A 23,463-nucleotide genomic window follows, 5' to 3' on the forward strand; every position below is an offset into this window, starting at 1 on the left:
AATTCCATGCATTTGGAAATAATAGAGACTGGTTCTTTTAACTGGATTTGTGCTTCAGTAGGTCAAGCTTGGCTTCATTCCTAAATTCAAAGTTACTTAAGCAAAATGGGAGACAAAATATTATATAAACGTTTTACAGGCAGATAAAATAGAGAGCACTTACATAGCAACATGAGCCTTGAACTTAACCTAAATATTACATTTGTCCACTCGTTATTACACAAACAGAAAATTATGCTTAAAAAATGGCTCACAGGGGTGCCTGGGAGGCTCAGTCGATTGAGTGTCTGACTCTTAATTGCAGCTCAGGTCATGATCCCAGAGTTGTGGGATTGTGCCCCGTGTTGGGCTCTGGGCTGAGCATGGGAGCCTGCCTAGGGTTCTGTTTTTCTCCCTCAGGCCCTCTCATATGCTCCCGTTCTGTTCTCTGTGTAACAAACAAACAGACAAACAAACCCTTCAAACTACAGAATCAAGGAATGAGGAGGTGATTACAAGGTAAAAAGTTTTTACTCCTCTATCTTGAAACTCTGCTTCCAGTAAGAACTTGAGTCATTTCATCCATGTTGCTGCTCTATTTTCCAGCAGGGAAGTTCCTAATAGATAGGAAAAAAAGAAGTTTTCCTTCTATCTAGTTGTTCATTCAGTCTTTAATACCATTGAGCACTACGACTGTGATTCAATTCAGCCAAACACATATTTGAAAGAAACTTTGTTAAGCCCTGCTTCCTATTTGAAGGTTAGTGAGCAAAATTCCTCATTTTAAAAAGTTCACAACTTGGCAAGGGTAAGGGGACAAATAAGGGGAAATACACGTTTGGTTAATACAGCGCAAAGAGGGTCAATGCTAATGGAGAGTCCAAAGTGTTCTGAGGGTGTGGATGGCAGAAGAGGTCAGGTCCCTGGGAGGGATAAGGACAAACGTGGGTGGTAGCATTTGAGATAAATCTGGCTTCTCAAAGTTTACTGGGCATCAGGAGTATCGGGAGGTTGTGTTATAATACAGAGTGGTAGGCACCACACTTGACTTTTTTTTTTTTTTTAATGTTTATTTTTGAGAGAGAGACAGAGACACAGTGAGAACGGGGAACAAGCAGAGAGAGAGGGAAACTGAGAATCCGAAGCAGGCTCCAGGTTCCAAGCTGTCAGCACAGTTAGCCCTGCGGCTGGAACTTGAACGGTGAGATCACGACCTGAGCCAAAGTCAGATGCTTAACTGACTGAGCCACCCAGGTGCCTCCCACACTCAACATTTTTGATTCGGTAGGGTCTGAGGTGGAGCCTGACAACTTGTATTTCCAACAAGTTCCCCGGGTGAGTCTCCTACTGCTTTTTCAGTGACAGTGTTTGAATTAACATTGCTCTACAAAATTTGAAAAATAATGGAGATTTGTTAATCCAGAGAGAGATATAAGCAAATTAGAGAAGCAAGAACTGAAGGGCACTTGAAATAATAATAAATATAGCTAACTTTTTGGGTACGAAAACCCTGAGGTTTTGCCACTGAGGAGATACGGTTCAGAGAGATTGAAAAACTTGGTTAATGTCATAGCTAGTAAACAGCATAGTCAAGATTTGAACCCATGGAGTCAACAAGTCAGGAGTTGCTGTCTAACTGCTAAGATTAATAGTAGGAAGCAGTACACCTTCGCTCACACAAGCCTTTTGTTAGGCAGTAATGGGAGTTAAAGCTTAGTATGTAGGTTGCAGTTAAATTTCAGAGGACTTAAATGCCAGGGTAAGGAATTTTGTACTTGATGTTCAATAGAGATGTATTAAAAATACTTGATCAAGATTGAGTAGAAGTGTATTTGACCAAGAGAGGCAAAAGGATGGCAGCCTAGTTAGAAATCTTTGATATCAACCAAGTCAAAGGAGAGGAAGAAAACCAGTCGGACTTGTGTTAAGGAGAAGGACATGTAGGTCCACTGGTGATTCCCAATCTTTGTACCAGCTGTGATTCCATGGCTCCAAAGATAGGAGTAATGAAGCAAATTGACCTTAACCAAAAAAAAAAAAAAAAAATGTTCCATCTGAGTTTATTATTTTTCCCATTATAACACATTCAGATTGTAACGGACAGTTGATAATCATCAAGGGCTCAGAGTCATATTATTGTCCTGGCTGTGATAAGAAGCACCAAAGTTGAGCAAATGAGCAGACCTATAAAATTTTACTGCTTGCACTTGCAGGTTTTTGTCACTGTGCCCATATCCAAGGTCAGTCATGTGATGAACATTTTAACTTGAAGTCTGATCTACAATTCATGTTTCGGGAATTCTTCTGATGCCGTCAAAAGCCGGTGGAATGTTGTAATAATTCTGAGATAGTACATTACTTCGCTGATGTAAAACAAAGAAATCTCTGGGTTTATGGGTAAATACATCATTTACACTAGGTCTTTAAAAAATGGAATATATCTTTGCTGTCTCTATGGCTTGAAAAATACAGGATTTTGCTGCTCCGATAATGTGTGTGGGCCTGCAAGTACAAGTCAAGGAAGAGTCTGTAGGTTCAGGTCAGGGATGATTGACATGACACAGGAAGTTGGGAGGAGGGCCCCAGTGGGAAAAATCTGATGCTGAGGGAGAGGTGGATTAGGCCGTGTTTGTTGGGATGTCTCCTTAACTCAGGACTCTAAAGCAGGATATTGTTACCTATCAGCCCTTAGGAAAACAAGAAATATTGAGACTTGTCAGAGTCAAGAAAATCACATTTTATTTCTCTGCAATGTGAAATATTTTAAATTTTCTAATGTTGATCAAAAACTTGCCACTTAATACTCTGTCACTGCCCATACATACCCCTAAACCCTGTGGAAAGGGAAAAAAAAAAGGTGGAGATTTCTTGAACACATAACAGTGCCAACCCACATGTATGTGGTCATGAAATAGTTAAGCAACACGCCTCTGGTAGCAGTAGCTAAAGAAAGCCCTTAATGAGGGCTTTCCATTTCTGCACAATAGGATCTACTTTGTCCCCCGTGGTAGGGTTCAGTCCCAAAGTCAGTCATCCTCACACTGTCAAAAGCCAGGGTGCCTGAGGGCAGTCACTCACAGAAGCAAGTATTTTATACAGGGCCCAGGAGAGTATCTCAGTTTCAGTATGCGCTCCTTAGCAAATCAGGACGAGCAATAACAAGAGCTATAAATACAATTCATTATGCGTATTGAAAATTGAATTTTGAGGAACTACCACCAAAGATGCTGAAGGCGCGGTACAAAGCGCGTCACCCTTGTGAAAGGAAACAGCGCCGATGCATATGAGGTAGGAACTGGAACAGCACAAAACTCAAGGACTATCAACAGGTGACATGTAACCAAGATGATGGAAAAAAAAAAGGATCCCCAGTCAGATCATAGCTGGTGCATGCTTCTTAGCCACATATAGCTAAATACAGCAGATACGTTATTCTTAGCCACACACAGCTAAATGAGTCCCTGTTCTCTAATGAGGAAAAATCAGAAAGAAGGCTAGAAGGGAGTAACTCCAAACTCTAAAATACTTACCATGAATATATGTATGTGTGCATGTATCTGCTTACGTTAGCTGTTAGGGAAGCTCTATTTAGTTGATTTCTCAGTGGGGGTTCAATCATCAACAATTATAGTTTGCTTTCTTCATAGAGTCCTTGAGTAGCAGAATTTTCAAGTGTTGAGAACTAGGACACGGTGGATCCAAGTAGTCTTTGCAGCCAAAGCTTTGGTACCCAGCACAGACAGATGAGGGAGTGTCCCATGTGCCTCAAGCTCCAGGAGCCTGCCATCAGTCATTGCAGCCTTGGAAGCTCAGTGGAGCACAGCTGGGGACAAATGGAAACTTGAAGAACGAACCTCTAGTTCAAGGTTAACTAGAGAGCCTGAAGCTGGGTAATGTTACATCTTGTAATTAAAAGGGTTTGCTGTGTGGTTACCTGACATAGTTACTAAATGGCTTGCATGAAATAACATGCAGCCTTCTGCAGTCACTATGCAATTACCTTATATCATCACCATGCAGGCAAAAGACAAAGAAAATGCAGGGAGAAGCTTTTAACAGCAATTTGTAGCAAAGATGTTTGGAATAAGAACACATTGCTTGTTACCACTGGCTCTTATGTTAATCACCTAATTGCAAATTGGCCTTCATTAATGTCTGGATACTACTGAAATAATCTTATACCTCCTCTAGTCTGATATCCTGCTATTTATATTTATGTACAGGCATGTTCTATATACAGATTTTTTTCTTTGCATAGGCATTTAATGGCTCCATTTTTTTCCCCCTATCTATGGGAAGACAGTAAAATAAGAGTAGTGAGCCCTGGGGCTGTATTCTGAACCCACAGTTCGCAGGAAAACCTACCACAAAGTCCAAAATTCCAGAGGAGGTATTTCCTGCCTTTGAATATTGCTCTCCTGTTACCATGATCCATCTTGGCATTGTGACCTTCTCTCCTTACAGATAGGCGTAAAGCCTGACACTTTGCTTGCTGTATTCTAAAGGTGACTGTCATTTTCTTAAGTAAAAAGGACACTAAATCACCTGTTGCTTGTGGTACTTGTTAGTACACAAAAACGAGAGAACAGTCTGTTTGGTTAGCCGGCTCCTAGGTATATACCATACCATATCCTCCCATAGGGCATGCAGCATGGATACCTGGTTAAGTAGAGCTCAGGTGAACCAGTCTCTAGTTAACTAGTCACTGCAGTGTTCTACCAAACAATAGTGTTCTACCAAAGGAAAGCTACCAGCGTACAGATGGGGTTGGGCCGGTGTTTTCCTCCTCCTTTTCCTTCTCCTCCTTTTTTTAAAAACTCTGCTCTAATGTAAAATCTGTTTTTTATAGAAAATCATAGAATGATGAAGTATAAAGAAGAAAACAATTACCCTTCCCCTACCCTGAAATAATTGATAGGAATGTTGTACAATTTTAAACCCATTTTCCCCCAAGATTTATTATTTCTACTTTCTGACACTTCAAGATACATTTATTAATTCATTATCTAAACAATGTATATGTTCATCAGTCAGGAAATGCTCTAAGCCCATAAGGACTAATTTAAAAAACCAACTTTGAGGTGAATATAACATGCGAATTACAAACGGTCCTTTTATGAACTCCTGGAAAACAAAATGCAAAGTTGTCCTATTTTTCCATTTGTTGCTTAACACAGTGCTAAAATATATCTCTGGTTTTTATGTGTTTTTGTTTGTGTTTTTTGGCCAGCTGAAATTCCATGTTCACTTTGATTTTTGAATCTACCTACTCCCATAATTTTCTTTTTCATAGCTTTGGGTTATAAACTTTCATTATCTTAATGAATTTATCTTATCTTGAAGTATATTTAATTCAACATGTATCTTTTAGGAAAAACAAATTTGTCTTATAAAATGTTAACAAGGAAATAAATAGAACACACACAACTAAAGAAGCAGGGTAAAAGCAAAAGCTGTGAATGTAATTCGACTTCCCAGTCTCTTTCTGTCTTTTTTTTTTTCCACTTGAGTTCCCACTCTTAACTGCTTACTTAAAAACTTTTTTATTCTCTGAACCATAGAAAAGAAACTATATTTTGTTGTTTTAAAATGCTGGCTAAACAGAACACCAACTTAACTGTTTCTAAAAAAAAAAAATCAACTAAAAAATCGTTTCCTCTAAAACAAAGGCTTTGCTCTTTTTAATGGGCTGAACTTATCATGTATTTCAAAGGCTTTCTAAAAATTAGTCTACTGAGTAAGGTGATAAAATCCTTTAGTCCTGCTTCAAAACTTAACGACAACAATGAAAATGTTGAAGGCAGTAAACAGGTTTTTGTCAATAATTTAAGCAGAATTAGTCAATGAATTCAGTTTTTAGTCTGTGTAGGTTTGCCAGTTTAGGTTTTCCAGGCTTTCTGGTGACTTTGACAAATAATGATTATTCTGGAAGTATACAGGTTAATCTGGCCCCCAAACTGGTTTTCCTAAAATTCCTTTAAATCACGGGTCTTAGATTAAGCCTAAACTAAGCTCACCCACCATTCAGGCTCATGTGAACAAGTCTGAAAAATCAGCAGAAAGGAGGTAGGGAATATGCTGTTAATAAGTGTCCTGAGCAAAACTTCATTTACAGAAAGAAAGGGTAACGGATACTAGAGAAAAAGGGTGACATTGTGGCTACCCCCTCAAAGGAATCCCTAACACCCAGGCTCATCCCTGGTTCCTATGTTTTAGTTTCAGCAGCTTTGCCAGAAATGGGCCCAGCAGCTTCCAGAAGTAGCTCAGGCCTCTGCAGTCTCATCATGGGGTCTTGTGCCTTTAGATGGCATTGGTTGCGGCCATTGATTTTCATGTCCACAGTAAATCTAGTTGAGAAAAGGAGTGCCAGCCAGGGTCCACCCAAAGAGTGGTTTGCGCAACCCAGAAAAAGCTGCTTTTGAGAATTTTCATACTTCTTGGGAGGAACTGAGGCTGATTGGGGCAGAGTCAGGAAATACTATTTGTGGTCATTGTTTGAATAACATATTTATTTTTCTGGCCACAGTGACCTAGGAAACATGAGTTTTTCTCTAATTTAGAATTTGTGCTAGAATAAAGATGAGCCAAAGAGAGTGGAAAAATCACCTTAGGCATGTAAATAGAATTAGATATGCATTTGAGACTCTGCCGTTCAATTTTTATGTGAGTGAATTTGTTTTATGTAGCCGATCTGTATGGTCCAAGTGCAGTTGCATATTGGGCAGGAAATATCACATCATAATGTCTATCACCTAATAAAAGATGATTTATTAAAAACATTGGGAGAAAGGAACACTGTTAAATGCCAAGGAACACCTACATTAGCAGGATGGAAGCAAAAGGTATATGTGTCAAATGCTTACCTGCAATGAATGTACCCATAACTATGTCTCGATTATGGGCTAAATGGCTACCAGTAATTGTTAAAAGTTGTTACCAATGCTACCTTTTGCAGAAGATATGTGTCTTTCAGGCTTCCGTTGAAGAAGCTGTTTAGTCTTGGGTCCCCATAGGCAGGAGTTTAGATGGAGATTCAGAGCCCAGGTAGCTGGTAGAAAAGGTCAGAAGGACAGGTCTGTAGTCAAGGAGATAAAGCTTATCAGGGGAGTATGCTACAGGTAAAGTCCTGAGGCTAGGAGCCTTAGTAGTTGTGTTCACTACTATGGCTCCAGCATCTAGAATAGCAGTGCTCATTAGTTACTGAATGAATAGAAAGACATGGAATGGGATCATCTCAGACAGCAGACTGACTAGCTTAAAGCAAACTGGATGATCACAGCTCAGTTTCTATTGCAATTAGAAGTGGTCGAACAAAAAAGAAGATGGTTTTGGTCCCAGGGTAGCTAGATGGAAGTACTCAGATCAAGGGCCACTGGAAAAAACCAAAAAATGTTGTAATCCAATGGGACTTTTTCATTAGCTATTTATGTCCCCAGTTGCCTCCCTCATGCCTGTAGTCAAGATGAGTTTTGTGAAATATCTACTATGAGAAGGCATACAGGCTCTGTAGTTACCTTAGTTATCTGTCGCTGAGTGACAAAGTTACCCTGAAATGTAGCAACTTAGTTTGGAATCCAGGTGCAGTTTACCTGTGTGGTTTTGGCTCCCAGTCTTTGATAATTCTGCCAAGCTGTTGGCTGGGGCTGCATTCATGTCAAGGCTCGACTGGGGTTAGTGAGTCCGCTTCCAAGTTCACTCACAAAATGTTTGGTGGATCTCCGTTCCTCACTGGCTGTTGGTACACCAGTAAGTTCTGGTCACGGGAACCTCTTGATAAGCTGCTTAGACAGGGCACAGTGCTTTCCCTGAATGAGTGATAAAGCAGGAGCTGGCAGGTGGGGAATACTCCAAGGAAAGCCACAGTCTATTATAAACTAATCTCAGAAGTGACATTCTATTACTTGCGCTGTATTCAGTTGTTCCCACTTTGGAACAAAGTGTCAGAGAACTAGAAAGCTAGATTGTGAATATCAGGAGGCAGGGATCCTCAGGGGGCATTTTAGAGCCTGGCTACAGTATTAGTTACAGACATTGTTCCAAGAATGTGTGTGGCCCCACAGGGCAAAGAGTGACCTAATCTGGCCCCTCAAGGAGCCAACAGTTGATGCTAGGCTACAGGAATAAACAGGAAAGTAAGCTATCTATGAAATCAAAATAAAATCTAAAGATTCCTCCTACCAGTTTCTGCTACTGTATTTGAAATGGAATTCTTCTCAAACCATCTAATTTTGGGCCCAAGGTCAGAGATTTATTTTCGGTCTATCATCTCTGGATCACTCTTCTCTGGTCAAATGGTCAGAAGGGGCAGAAAGGAGTCCCCTTTTCAATTCAGTTTTTATTACTTAATTTTCTGGGCAGGCCGGGTAAATAATTTTGATCATGCCTAACCCTCCTTTTCCAGCTTGCACGACCTCTTTTTGATATTGGGATTACTGTCTTCCCTGTACTTCCTCAAATCTCTAGTACGGTCTCAAAGAAAAGCTGTATCTCCATCTAGAGTGTTAAAGTCACGACAGTATCTCACTTCGTCTGCAAATAATTCAGAAGTCACCAGACAGGTTTAGACTTGCACCTGTATCCTGGTGCAGCTGGAGAGACTTCTAAGATCAAATATTCAGGGTGCTTCCATGGGCTGAACTCAGGGGGCTGTCCCCTGTCAGGAATGTTATGTATGGGCCTGGTTTGGTGAGGTGTTGGTCCTGCACCTACATTTCCAAAGGTGGGAAAGTTCTGCAAACTCCTGACATGTCCTGTTTCAGATTCATGTTTGAGCACACACACAGACTAAGTCCCAGATTCCGCTTGCATCGTGTTTCCTCCCTCCTGCTGCCACCCCATCCCTACTGTCTGGATGGGCGCTGCCCCATCTCTCCCCACAGTAGGCCTGGCTACACCACAAGGAGTTAAAGCTGTCCCTCTGCATGCAGGAAAGCCACAACGGAGCAAGGGAGTCTCTAATTGCTTCTCTAGAACCGACAGGGGGATCAGTAGATGGAGTGATCTAATAGTTTTTTTCCACAGCTATTGTTCTGATCATATGAGAGCTATTGGTTGTCCTTATAATCCAAATTTTCCAAACCCTGGTAATTGTCATGGCTTGAGTTTGAATTAACCTTTGAACCATTTTGTTCCTTAGATCCTTGAGGCTGTTACACAATGGAAGTACAAATGGCTAAACTTTAGCTGTTCTGTAAAACCACATAGTAGATAATAATTACAATGGTCTTTTCCATTTGTTTAGATAAGCTCTGCTGGTATGGACTAATAAACTTTATCTTAGCGTTCTGATGAGGAAGTAGTTTTATTAAATCACTGAGTTTGACTCAAGCAATATAATTCTTTACAGTAAAGTTAATGTAGGAAAATCTGATTCTTGTTTAAAGGGATAGTGAGATCCCTCATCAAAGTTTACTGGGATCTAAATTCCAATTTACTTAATACTTACTCTTCAGTAAACCTTAATGTAAGGACATTGTAGCCTTAATTGCAGCCTACTTCTAGAAGCCATTTCTGCCAACTGGAAGCAGAGAAAGTCTTAATTTAAAGGACTTTTTATGTAGGTCTCTGATGAGAGAAAATAGTGCCTTCATTTAATGGGAAGGAATACACATGAATATTTTTGGCGAGCATATTCTTTTCTCTCTGTTCTTCTTTGTCTCTGAGAGTTTATTTCCTGGTTTTACCCCTTGACATGAGGTGAAACTGCTTATCAAAAGCCAGTGTGTTTCGTATAATCCAGTTTTTAAGGAAATACACAGAGATGGCCCTACCTTTAACAAAAATTAAATAGCCTTTGCACATAATACTCTAAGAACTCTACTGGGAACATGACAGAAAGGAAGGCTCATTTGGTAGTATGGGAGCATACTATCCCTAACAGAGGATTTCTTGTCCTATGGACGGGACCCTCCACTCTAGCCACTTTGAAAAAATGACCTTTACAAAGGTTACTTTATTCATCTGCTAACATTGAATGAGCTGTTGGTGAATTTTACTTTGTGCCAGGCAGAGAAGTAGGCACAGTTAACAAGAGATATATGGTACAGTGATTAAGAGCTCAGATTGTGGACACTAATTACATGAGTTAGGTTTTTATTTCAGACACGTTAATTGGGTAGCCTTGGGCAAGTTTCTCAACTTGTCTGTGCCTTGGTTTCTTTAGCTATAAATTGGGGATAGTAATACTATCTATTTCACAGAGTTGATATGAGGATTCAATGACTTAACATTTAGAACAAGGCCTGTCATCTACTACTGTAGGTTTTAATTATTACTGATATTAGAAATATTATTAAAAAGAAACATAATCCTAATCAAATGTTTTCATCTAAATCTCTCCCCAACTGGGGCACCTGGATGGCTCAGTTGGTTAAGCGACTGACTCCTGGTTTTAGCTCAGGTTGTGATTTCATGGTTCATGAAATCAGGCCCCATGTTGGGCTCTGTGCTGACAGTGTGGAGCCTGCTTAGGATCTCTTTTTCTCTCTCTGCCCTTCTGCCACTCACTCTCTCTCACAAAATAAATACATAAAATGTAAAACATAAATCTCTCCCCAACCATGCTTCTCATAGTATTTCTTAGAGTTAATTTTTTAGTATGTTTAAAGCAAATTTTCATGAGAGCTTCAAGAATAACAGCACTCTACAGTGTGAAACCCTTATTATATAGATGCAGACCAGCCCTGGAGAGGCTATATGAGTGGCTCAAAGTAAAAAACTCACTTGGTTGCATTGCCAGGATTAACATCCTGTTTATGCTTCTAATAGCTTAATTGTGGCTTAAAGGTCAGAACGGCATAGCTTTGGGGGGCCTGAGCTCAAGCCTAGGCCAGAGAACTTCAGGCTCACTGCCCTGTCCGCAAATCAGCACCGATCCCTTTTCTACTATGCCTTTGAATGCCCCTTAGAAAAGAGTTGTGACCGCTTTTCCCAGCCCCAAGCATTCTTGAGCTAGTATTTAATCCAAGCACCAAGACAATGTGAGTTCCTCAGCTTGGATGAGCCATTGCCCTGGTGACAGAAACCAATCCAAATTAGCTTATGCAGAAATATGTGTTAGAACTATAAGATGTGCCTTGAGAGGTCTCCAAAAGACTAGACTAGAAGCACTTCACCTTTCATTAGAATTGTCTGTCTCTCATCTCTGATAGAGAAGCATAGCATTGGCTTAATTCTCCAAACCATTCTCTAGGTGGTAGGGACATGGTTACCATAGCTCTAGACGAAGGATCTTACAGCTTTCTGGTTATGTGACACAATAAAGCTGGCTTATACTGTGTGCCCATCACTGTCGAGGGGAGTGGGGAGGTATTACCAGAGCCTGTTATGGGGTAGTAGAGCATAGAGGAGGATGGAAAAACCCACCATCCCTTTCTATAACAAAATTTTCTCTGACATAGAAAAGCCCAACCAACACTCCCTTCTGGATGAAAAACATAGCAACCTGCCTAGTGTTTAACATCACTTAAAATTTTATAAGAGCTTATATTTGGCAATACAGGGGCAGTTGTTTACAAGCCATTTTACAAATGAGAACAGTTGGGATCTAGGTTGCCAGTGGTTACATATTTAACAGCTAATCAAACATAAACTAGTAGTGGGTCATTTTGTCTCATCAGAGATTATTCATACATATTTTACTGAATCAAGGCAAGCAACAGTACTTACTGTTCTTCAGTTTATAGGGAAAAAAAGCATTAAACACAGTGTGCTAGCAACCTGGTTCCTTGAATGAATCAATACTTACTTGTCGAATGAATGAATGTCTTGCCCATGTCAGAGAGCAAAGCCTTAACAAGGTGACAAATAGAAATGAAGGTCCGTGCAACAAAGAAGCCCCACTCTGTTCCCTTGACATGTGTCCACCAGCACTGGCAGTCTTGTTGAGTTGAATGCTGGCTGAGGGAAGTTTTTCCTTGTTTTCTTTCCTGATTCGGGTTGACAGATCCTTGTGTTTGACTTTAAATTGATTATGACAGCATGTCCTGTTTACTTGGATTAGTTCACAATTATTCTTTTTGTCTTCTGTTCTGTAACACAAGGGTTACTTTTTCATACCTGCTGGATGCTTAACATCTCCTTTCTGTGTTTGACTTTGTATAGTTCTCGCAAATATGTTTCATAACCATGTTTAATAACCCAATCAGTTCATAGGATTGGGAGGTGGGGGTAAGGATACTGAAGTTCTACAAGCTCTTTTGTTTGGCTGTTAAAGAAATGATTCATTCCATATTGTGTTACTCAAAACAGTTCTTAAAGAGATATAGTTTACTAAATAGATCAATCATGATGTCCTGAGAGTTTTGGTTTCCAAAATCCAAACTTGATGCAGTGAATAGGGACTGGAGAATACAGTTTTGCAAAGAAACTACTTCTGTTTCAAACCTGGGAAACTGCTGACCAAGTCACAGAGAAGTTAGAACATAAACCTTAGGCTCCATAATTATCAGTGAAACCATTTTTTAAAATAATACCTCACCACCAAATAGTCAACAATGGAAGGATTTCATAACAGGCAGCAACTGACCCTTTTCAACTTTAATTGCGATAAGAGTGGAGATCAAATCTGTAGTTTTTCCTTTGAAGCTCCATGCTCTTTGTAAAGAAATGAATTTACTTTTCATGGAAATGAGGACCTGGCCCTAACTATACACTGTGGAAAATTTCCATGTGCCATCTTGTGGAGCTGTTGAATTAGTGCTGAGAGAATTCCGTATATATTCTGACCAGATCTATGACTGTTTATGTGGTTGACTCACTGTGCCACTTTCCATTTTACCTAATTATGAATGCACCAGTTGGCTATATAAATACTTGCCTTGTACCTAAATGGAAAACAATTAGCTCTACACTTAGGATCTTATTTCTAGACTCTCACTCATTATCTTTTACCATACTAAATACATTTACATCTCTTGCATTGAGGAGTTTCCCCTTAAAATAGTATAATATCAATAGTTTTCTCAATGCATGTGTCATGTTTGGGGTACCTTTTTCTTTCTACCTTCCTTGTTCTCCTATATAATATTACCTTGCATTTCTTTCCTTGTTTTTTGTCAGTCTTTTTGAAAATGTCTCCTTTTTCTTTTTTCTTTCTTTAAGATTTTATTTTTAAGTAATCTCTACCCTCAACATGGGGCTCAAACTCACAACCCCAAGATCAAGAGTTACATGCTCTACTGGCTGAGTCAGCCAGGTACCCCACATGTATCTTTTGTATAAATTTTCTAGTGCTCTTGGTTTCTATCCATTCTTTTTTTTTTTAATTTTATTTTTTTATTTTTTAAAATTTACATACAAATTAGTTAGCATACAGTGCAACAATGGTTTCAGGAGTAGATTCCTTAGTGTCCCTTACCCATTTAGCCCATCCCACCTCCCACAACCCCTCCAGTAACCCTCAGTTTGTTCTCCATATTTATGAGTCTCTTCTGTTTTGTCCCCCTCCCTGTTTTTATATTATTTTTGTTTCCCTTCCCTTATGCTCATCTGTTTTGTCTCTTAAAGTCCTCATATGAGTGAAGTCATATCATTTTTGTCTTTCTCTGACTCATTTCACTTAGCATAATAACTTCTAGTTCCATCCACATAGTTGCAAATGGCAAGATTTCATTGTTTTTGATTGCTGAGTAATACTCCATTGTATGTATATACCACATCTTCTTTATCCATTCATCCATTGATGGACATTTGGGCTCTTTCCATACTTTGGGTATTGTTGATAGTGCTGCTATAAACATGGGGTACATGTGGCCCTTCGAAACAGGACACCTGTATCCCGTGGATAAATGCCTAGTTGTGCAATTGCTGGGTCATAGGGTAGTTCTATTTTTAGTTTTTTGAGGAACCTCCATACTGTTTTCCAGAGTGGCTGTGCCAGGTTGCATTCCCACCAAGAATACAAAAGAGATCCTCTTTCTCCACATCCTTGCCAATATCTGTTGTTGCTTGAGTTGTTAACGTTAGACATTCTGACAGGTGTGAGGTGTTATCTCATTGTGGTTTTGATTTGTATTTCCCTGATGATGAGTGATGCTGAGGCTTTTTTCATGTGTCAGTTGGCCATCTGGATGTCTTCTTTGAAGAAGTGTCTATTCATGCCTTTTGCCCATTTCTTCACTGGATTCTTTGTTTTTTGGGTGTTGAGTTTGATAAGTTATTTATAGATTTTGGATATGTGTCATTTGCAAATATCTTCTTGCATTCTGTCGGTTGCCTTTTAGTTTTGCTGATTGTTTCCTTCGCTGTGGACAAGCTTTTTATTTTGATGAGGTCCCAGTAGTTAATTTTTACCTTTGTTTTCCTTGCCTCTGGGGACATGTTGAGTAAGAAGTTGCTGAGGGCAAGATCAAAGAGGTTTTTGTCTGCTTTCTCATCAAGGATTTTGATGACTTCCTGTCTTACTTTGAGGTCTTTCATCCATTTTGAGTTTATTTTTGTGTATGGTGTAAGAACGTGGTCCAGGTTCATTCTTCTTCATGTCGCTGTCCACTTTTCCCAGCACCACTTGCTGAAGAGACTGTCTTTATTCCATTGGATATTCTTCCTGGTTTGTCAAAGATTAGTTGGCCATATGTTTGTGGGTCCATTTCTATGTTCTCTGTTCTGTTCCTCTATCCATTCTTTATAATCTTCTTCACTGAGTCTCCTGGTGTTTTTATTTTACTTATTTATTTTCATTCAGAGATTTTTCTTTTTAACTATTTTTTTAATGTTTATTTTTGAGAGAGAGAAAGACAGAGTATGAGTGGGGGAGGGGCAGAGAGAGAGGGAGACAGAATCCACAGCAGGATCCAGGCTCTGAGCTGCCAGTACAGAGTACAACATGAGGCTTGAACTCATGAACCATGAGATCATGACCTCAACCACAGTCGGATGTTTAACTGACTGAGCCACCCAGGTGCCCCTCTCTTTGGAATGACAAGTGGTGAAAAAAAAGAGGCATTTATTTGCAGTGGCACTGTGAGGTTTGACTTTTGATCTTCAGAGTCTTAACTTTTCTGGTAGCCTTTTTGATAAGACCTCTGAGTGTAGAGAAAACTTCTCTGTTTCAGGTGGTCCTACAAACAATTCTAAGTTGTATAAATCCTGCCATTGTCCTGAAACTTCTAAGAATTAATATTTCCCCGTCATCCTAGATTTCCTCATGGACAAATGAAAGACTTCCCTCCAGTCTTTGTTATCAAGCCTAGAGCTAACTTAGAGTAAGTGCTTTAGAAGTGGAAGATCCTAGTCATGGCCTGACTTGGGACCAAATAGATCATGTGTCTATTTGACTGCAAGCCACTATGGGTCTTGAACAACTCCAGGTATGGATATTCTGTAATGAAGGCATCTTCTCAAAATACTACTTAAAATGGGTTGCTATCATCTAGGTCCTTTTTTTTTTTTTTTTTTTTTTTTTTTTTTTTATCCATGTTGGTTGAATTCTTCTGCATCTGGGTATTAAGTTAAAGCCATCTTTCCTTTATTCCTTGCAAACAATCTTTTGAACCCTTTCTGTGTTGTTTACCCCTTTTGTGTCTCCAAAAACACTGGGGAGCAAGGAAGAGGCAAGAATATGGCTTTAATATTCTAGCAAGGAGAAAAAATGAGTCTGATCAGCCCACATTTCCTCTGTCACATGATGTCATCGTTGAAGACTGCTCCCAGGGGAGATGGTGTTGGTTGTACCTATGATGGCTCTGTGGTTCTGTTCTGATCTAGACCTTGCCTAGAACTCTGAGTCCTTAGAAAGAGTCCACCTCTCTGAGTACTAAGTTTCACTCCCACAGGTACCCTTCAGGGTATTAGTAGGCCTCAGGTGTGCAGGCTTGGTCTGGTCTGACATCTTGCCACTTAAAGGCCCACAACTATAGCTCCCTACTCTCCTTTGGATTCACTGAAAGAGTTTGATTTCCTCATACTAAGAACAATGCTCAACCTCTCTTCTGAGGATACCTCATTAACTCAAAGGTGTTTTATCCTCTAACAAGTTTTTAGAGTGATTCCAAGGTATGCATAGCTGAGGGAGGACCATTGTCCCCAGGACATAATCTCCAATGATATTAAAGTTGATTTTTATGGCACTTTTCTAGATGACTTTATAGTTTAATTGGTTTCCTAAACTGGGACATTCCTGAAAGGGTACTATTAATAATTACATCAAGTCTTCAGTCATAGACAAGGCAAACTGGGATATTTGGTCACTATAAAGTTCTTTGAATATTGAGGAAAAGGAAAAAATCAATCTATGGTGGTCATTCTACTACAATGGACAAGAGTGTACTAACTTGTAAACCTCCACAGAAAAATGAGGGTTTGTCTTCAAACAGGAGTGGGTATTACACTCCTCAAACAAAGTCCCACAACTAAGTAGTCTTCTTTATTTATGTAATCAACATTTACTGCACAACAACTACTACTAGGTCATACCAGCCACAGTGTGTGTGTATGGGGGGGGGGGGGGTGATACATATATGAATAGATACAGTTCCTGTCTGCTATTTTGAATAAAAAATCATGTCAACTTCTACATCTGCTGTTTGTCCTGTGAAATTGCTGGCGTTCCTTAATTTATATTAAAATTATGTTTGGTGCCTTAGTGAATTCTTTTTTTCGTCTTATTTTAAATTTCTTTTCATATAGACAGCAGTTGAACTAATGGTTTGGACTGGGGATATGCCAATGTTTTGTTCACCTTCAAAGAGAAGAATGTGAGGACACAGAAAAATGTGCCTCCTAGCTAGCATAACCTCCAGTTATTGGTTATCGTGGTTGCATTCAATGTAAATCTTGCCTAACATTCCATCTTAGAAGACAAAGTGTTCCTAGTTATATGTGACAGGACCTGGAGACTTAAGTTGTACCTCAGGCTGCTTCTGAATAACTTGTGAACTGATAACCTTGTTCACATTGCATAAGTAGATTCAATTGAGTATAAAAAAATGTCGGGATTTAATTAATGAATTAATTAATTTGAGAATGAGCACCAGTGGGGGAGGGGCAAGGGAAAGGGAGAGAGAGGATCTCAAACAGGCTCCATGCCCAACACGGGGCCTGAGGCAGGGCTGATCTCACAACCGTGGTCTCAGGACCTGAGCTGAAATCAAGATTAGGATGTGTAACTAACTGAGTCACCCAGGCACCCCCAAAATGTCTGGATTTATTATACCTCTTGTGAAGATTGATCAACAATGGAGGCCATTTTGTTGGCATTCCACAAAGGATGATTTTTTGTAAAGCTTGCTCTGCAGCAGAGATTTGGGGCTGCCTTCCAAGATGACGCAGCTCGGTGAATCAGTTACCTGGAAAATAATGTAAATTATTCTTACAATGGTAAGGTACAAGTAGGGACAACTAGCAAACAGGTCATTAGCATGCAGAAAAAGCCCTATCTATTAAGGTAGGCATTTAGGTCAACTGGTCATGCTGTGGAGGCAGAGTTATGAGCTTATACTAGTATGCACGTGTGTGAGTGTGTCATGTTCCATACTCCTCACAATGCCTTGGCCATAGACGCTGACCACAACCTTAGCTCTGCTAGCTCTGGAGAGGGTGGAACAAGATAAGTATAAATTTATGATCAATCCTAAAAAAGAACTCCCAGCTCTCCAAATGCTAGAACATACCACGTGGCTAAACAGCTAAATTACATGCTGTGTCATGTTTTCCTTAACTTGTTTCACATAGGACAATATTTGGTTTCCAAATAGATAGTTAGAAGGCATCATTGGCGGCAAAACTTGGAATTGTGGGGAGCTCGTGTTACAGTCTTCCCTTCTCTCTCCTGGAATCCTCCACTATGACCTGAGTCTCCCAGGCTTAATATCATTAGTTGCGTCCCCTTTCCTCCAGTAGGACACCAAACTCCGGCTTAGCCAGTATGACCTTTACAGTTAGGCCCATCTGGTTAGAGTTTTACCTCAGTACATACTGCATGACCGGTAGCAAGTTCGATGTCTCCTGTGTTTCCTCATCTGTATGAGGCTAAAATGACAGGGTGGTTGTGAGGATGAAGTCGAGTAAGGTATTGAAGTGTCTTATGCAACACCTAGCGCAAGTTAACGGCAAAACAAATGCTACTCTCTTGTACCTCTCCTTCATGTCTTACTCTACCAGTAATATTCTACCAGCACAGCACGCTATACTCATTGGGACTTTGATTAAGCCAGCTCTCATAAATTTCGTCTAGTAAATGAAAATGAAGTCTTCCTGTATATGAAAAGTCTTTAGACGACAAGTTTTCCGGGAGTATTCCATAGGGCCTCAGGTGCCTGGGGAGAAGCCTACAGCAATGCCCAAGAAGTAGTGGTGATGGGGCTCTCTGGCCCTTGACTTCCTTTGACCAGAGAAACCTTGTTTTCATCAGTTTTAAATAGTGACATTTTTGTAAGATTTCATTTTTTAGAAAATTTTTTTTAATGATGGTTTATTTTTGGCAGAGAGAGTGAGAGAGAGAGAGAGAGAGAGAGAGAGAGAGAGTGTTGGAGGGGCAGAGAGAGAGGGAGACACAGAATCAGAAGCAGGCTCCAGGCTCTGAGCTGTCAGCACAGAGCCCAACGTGGGGCTCAAACTCACGGACCACGATATCATGACCTGAGCCTAAGTCGGAGGATTAATAGACTGAGCCACACAGATGCCGTCATAAGTTTCATTTTTAGGATTTAAAAGTATTCAAGAGAAAGAAAGAGTTGACAAAGCTGCTTTGGCCAGTAACTTCATTTTGTAGGTAAGGAAAAGGGGACTCAGAGAGGCTAGAGATCACCACCCTGCTCCATGCACCCTGCGAAGTCACTGGACTCTCCCCCCTGGACTTCTTCCTTTGGGCTTCTGTGATGCCACTTGACCAGACTCTATGTTGAACTGCGTTCATGGGATCCTTGTTCAGTCACAATTGATGAAATTTAAATTTCCTCAAAAGTTTGACAACTATCTAGCATTAAAGCCCATCTATGAGGGGCGCCTGGGTGGCGCAGTCGGTTAAGCGTCCGACTTCAGCCAGGTCACGATCTCGCGGTCTGTGAGTTCGAGCCCCGGTCGGGCTCTGGGCTGATGGCTCGGAGCCTGGAGCCTGTTTCCGATTCTGTGTCTCCCTCTCTCTCTGCCCCTCCCCCGTTCATGCTCTGTCTCTCTCTGTCCCAAAAAATAAATAAAAAACGTTGAAAAAAAAAAAAAAAAGCCCATCTATGAGTCTTGACATAATTCTCTGTAAGACATTGAGGATTATACCAGGACTCTAAGTGTCATTTTTCATTATATTGAAATTTAAAAAGGCGAATGGATCTTTAAAATATTTTAAGAGAATTGCTGAAGTAATACACAAGTATATGTTATGAAACATTCAGACAATGTAGAAATGTATAGAGTTAAAAAGTAAAAGTGCTTCTTTACCTCCAAGTCCCTACCTCACTGTTGAACCATTATTAAACATTTAACATACAGCTTACCAGATAGTATTCTATGTATCTACATATGGTCACATATAGTTTTATTCTGCTCCGCATAAAAAAGCCAGACTCCATCATATTTTATGACTTGATTTTCTCCCTCCTGACAACATCATAGAGATGTGTTCAAGCAAGTACGTATATATCAATGTCACTATTTATGTGCTCCTTATATTTCTATTATATTTTATGATGTGTCACTAAAAATGGGCAAGTAGATGGTTTCCTTTCTCCCCCCATTACAAATATTCTTGAAATGAATCTTATTTTAAAATTTTATTTTTTTTTTTTAATTTTTTTTTTCAACGTTTTTTATTTATTTTTGGGACAGAGAGAGACAGAGCATGAACGGGGGAGGGCAGAGAGAGAGGGAAACACAGAATCGGAAACAGGCTCCAGGCTCCGAGCCATCAGCCCAGAGCCTGACGCGGGGCTCGAACTCACGCACCGCGAGATCATGACCTGGCTGAAGTCGGACGCTTAACCGACTGCGCCACCCAGGCACCCCTCTTATTTTAAAAATTTAAAGGAGTTTTTATTTACTTTGAGAAAGACAGTGTGAGTGGGGGCAGGGGCACCTAGAGAGAGAGAGAGAGAGAGAGAGAGAGGATCCCAAGTAAGTTCTGCACTGCCAGCACAGAGCTGGATGTGGGGCTTGAACCCTCGAAACCACAAGATCATGACCTGAGCAGAAACCAAGATTTGCACACCTAACTGACTGAGCCACCCAGGTGCCCTGAAATGAATCCTTTTTATCTCCATGTACACATTTGAAGGGGTATCTCTAAGAATTTTCCAGATACTTATTCAATTTACTTAATTAAGAAAATTAAAGCATGGATATGTTGCCCTCAAAATTTGCATGTTTATTTATATTCCCACTTATAGAGTATGAGAGTATGTATTTCCTCATAATCTCAACTATTACAGAATAGATTTGCTTATTTTTCTTTTATTTTCAGTTTTACAACTTTACATTTTTTTCCAGTCAGAAAGACTAAAGGGATACTTTGTCTTTATTTGTGGGGCTGAATATTTTGGCATATGTTATTACCCTTTCTAATTTACCCTATCTGTTTATAATGTAGCATATTTTTCTATTGGGTAGTTTATCTTTTTCTTACTGATGTATAGCTTCTTTATTTTGGATATTAATCTTTTTTATACACTCCAAATATATTTTATCTTAATCCTTTGTTGTATACGTTACACATATTTTCTCTTAACTTATCATTTAGCTTTTGATTTTGTTGATGGTCCCTTTGATATACAAGATTGACATTCTCATACAGCCACATCCATTGATCTTCTTCCCATGGATTCTTCTCCCAAATCCAAACCCTTCTCTTCATTTTTCTTTTTCCCTTTCTTGCCTAAGACACTCTCCCCTCTTTCCAAACCAGGGAAGTAGTCCTGAGCAGCAGCCTTGCCTCTCTGCAGCTCATTCTCCACACCTGTTCCATTTAAAAATGTGTGTCCGATATTACTCCTTTTCTTAAAATTCTTCAACTGCTTCACATTACATTTAGAATGAAACCCATGCTTATTACCACTTATTACCTATAACTCCATTCAACTACCTGTCCATTCATCTATTTACCTATCTGTTTACCATCTATTTACCTATCTGATCCACTCATCCATCACTCCATATATCCATCCACCCTCCATCTGTCCACCTATCCCTCACTCCCTCTGCCCCTCCATCTATCCATCCATTCATTTATTCATTCATCTCTTCTCTTGGACCATGTGACTAATATTTAAAAAATGTATTTACTGCAATTTAAGTGGGGTTTGGGGAAGTAGAACCAAGTATATATGATTCATTGTAGGATGGACAGATCATTCATCATTCAAACCGGGACACTTTGAGAGTAAAATAAATTATAATTACACTGGTACAAGAGATGTAACCTGCAACTGTGTTAAGTATATACTTATCTAATTAACTATGAGAAGTTATTTTATTTAAATTACTGAAACTTCATAACATTTTTTATATCTGGTATGCTTTTAATTCCTTTAGTCTTCATTTAATAAGGCTATTGTCTATTCTAACACTTACATTCTTCATTATGAACTTTACATTAGTAGTATTGAATTCATATAACTATGTTGAGCCTTTTTAAATTGGAATTAAGTTAGATTTTTGGGAGAAAAAATATTCTTAAGGAACATGATGTATTGAATTTGCTCAGAAATGACACTATGAAGAACCACAACATAATATAGCTCCCTTTTATTTTAGTTATCAAGCACATTTCAGAATATTTAACATTATCCTCATATGAATACTATATAATTATTAACTTTTATTTTAACTGATCTAAATTTGCCATATTTTTTTTCACTTAATTTTTTTACCTATTATAGTTGATATGTAGGAAAACTCTTAATATTTGCTTATTTGTTTCATAATTATTTAGAGCCCCACTTCAGATATATTTGTCTTTCATCTCATGTTATTTGTGTAGAGAATATATTCGTGGTGACTATGGAAGACGTTAGTTTTCACAGATGGCTACAATAGCATCTCCCATTCTGTGTACTCTTAAGAATGTGACCTTACCACTCCAAGAGTCCCATTCTGCTGAATCTAGGCTTAATGACTCAGTTGGAACTAACAAAAAACACTGTGTACCATCTGAACCATTCAGCTTCTGCCTAACTCTTTGACACACTCTTCTTCTGGATATTCCCTTTTGGGATGCTCATCAATGCATAGATGGTATGCTGTGAGGAAGCCAAACCACATGGAGAGGCCGTTGTGTATAGATATTCTCATTTACAGTCTCAGGTGAGTGTTGTAGTTATGCTGCTAGCATGAAGAAGCATCTAGAGAATTCCAACCCCAGTGATTTTAGTCACTCCAGCCATTCTTTCTAGTTGGGGCCCCAGACATTGAGGAGCAAAGACAGGTCATCCCCTGCTGTGCCCTGTCCATATTCCTGATGCTCTGAATCTGTGAGCACTAAGTTTGGGGTTGTTTGTTACACAGCAGTAAGTAAACAAAACACTCCTGAATCCGTGCATAGAATAAGAAGTTATAATACCTTTTTCACTTACTAGCCTTAAAACCTTCATCATATCAATTAAACTTTCTTGGAGTCCAGCATTCTTATCTGTAAACTAGGGACAGTGTTACCTGCCTTTCCAAAAGCACAGAGAACTGGTGAGAATCAAGTGATAAAATGATGTCAAAGCACTCTGTAAAAATGGATGTGACAGTGTGAGGTGCTCTCCATAAACATGAAGAGATGCGTAAACATAAAGACTAACTTTGAGTCAATTATATAGATATTTTTTCTAAGCTCAAACAGGCTTACTGATTTCCCTGGGCACAGCTGGCCTAACAATATGGGACAGGAGACTTTGATCCCATGCAACTGCATGCTGTGTCTCCAAAACGTGAAAAGAGGTCTTCAGGGTATCAGTGAAATGCAGAAATGTCTTCTGAGAAAGTTAAGATTTGTGTGGGTCCATTGAGGATTGAAGAAATCCAGACATCTCAGACATGACCTGAGCTAAAACCAAAACTGCTAGAGAGACTGGCACCCGTGATGAGGTTTTTCTTTACAGACTAAGGTCACCGCATTAAAAAACGGTCAAAACCACTTGTCAGGTGAGCTGCTTACTGTTGTTACTCCATGGCCAATCAAGGCCAGCCAGAATGGTTTGAAGGTCTGACAGAAGTGCCAGACTGACGGAGCCATGCTCCCGAGGCGATCAGAGGTTCATAAAGAAAGCGTTTGCCTTTTAGAAAAACAGTGAGAGAGGGATCTCTCACTTGGTGTGACTCCGTTTTCTTGTGAATCTAAGAAAGGACAGTGTTTACAAAAAGTACAAAGACTTGAACTTGCTGATTTTAATGCCTAGGTTGTTTTCAGGCCCCGATGTTAGTAACCCTCTTTTTGATGCTATTAACCGTGCTATACCTAAAACAAATGGAGCAGGGCACCTGGGTGGCTCAGTCATTTATGCATCCCACTCTTGATTCTGACTCAGGTCTTGATGTCACAGTTCCTGAGATTGAGCCCCATATCCAGCTCCACAA

Source organism: Panthera onca, chromosome A1 (genome assembly GCF_046562875.1).
Source record: "Panthera onca isolate mPanOnc1 chromosome A1, mPanOnc1 haplotype 2, whole genome shotgun sequence".
In the NCBI taxonomy this organism is placed as follows: Eukaryota; Metazoa; Chordata; class Mammalia; order Carnivora; family Felidae; genus Panthera; species Panthera onca.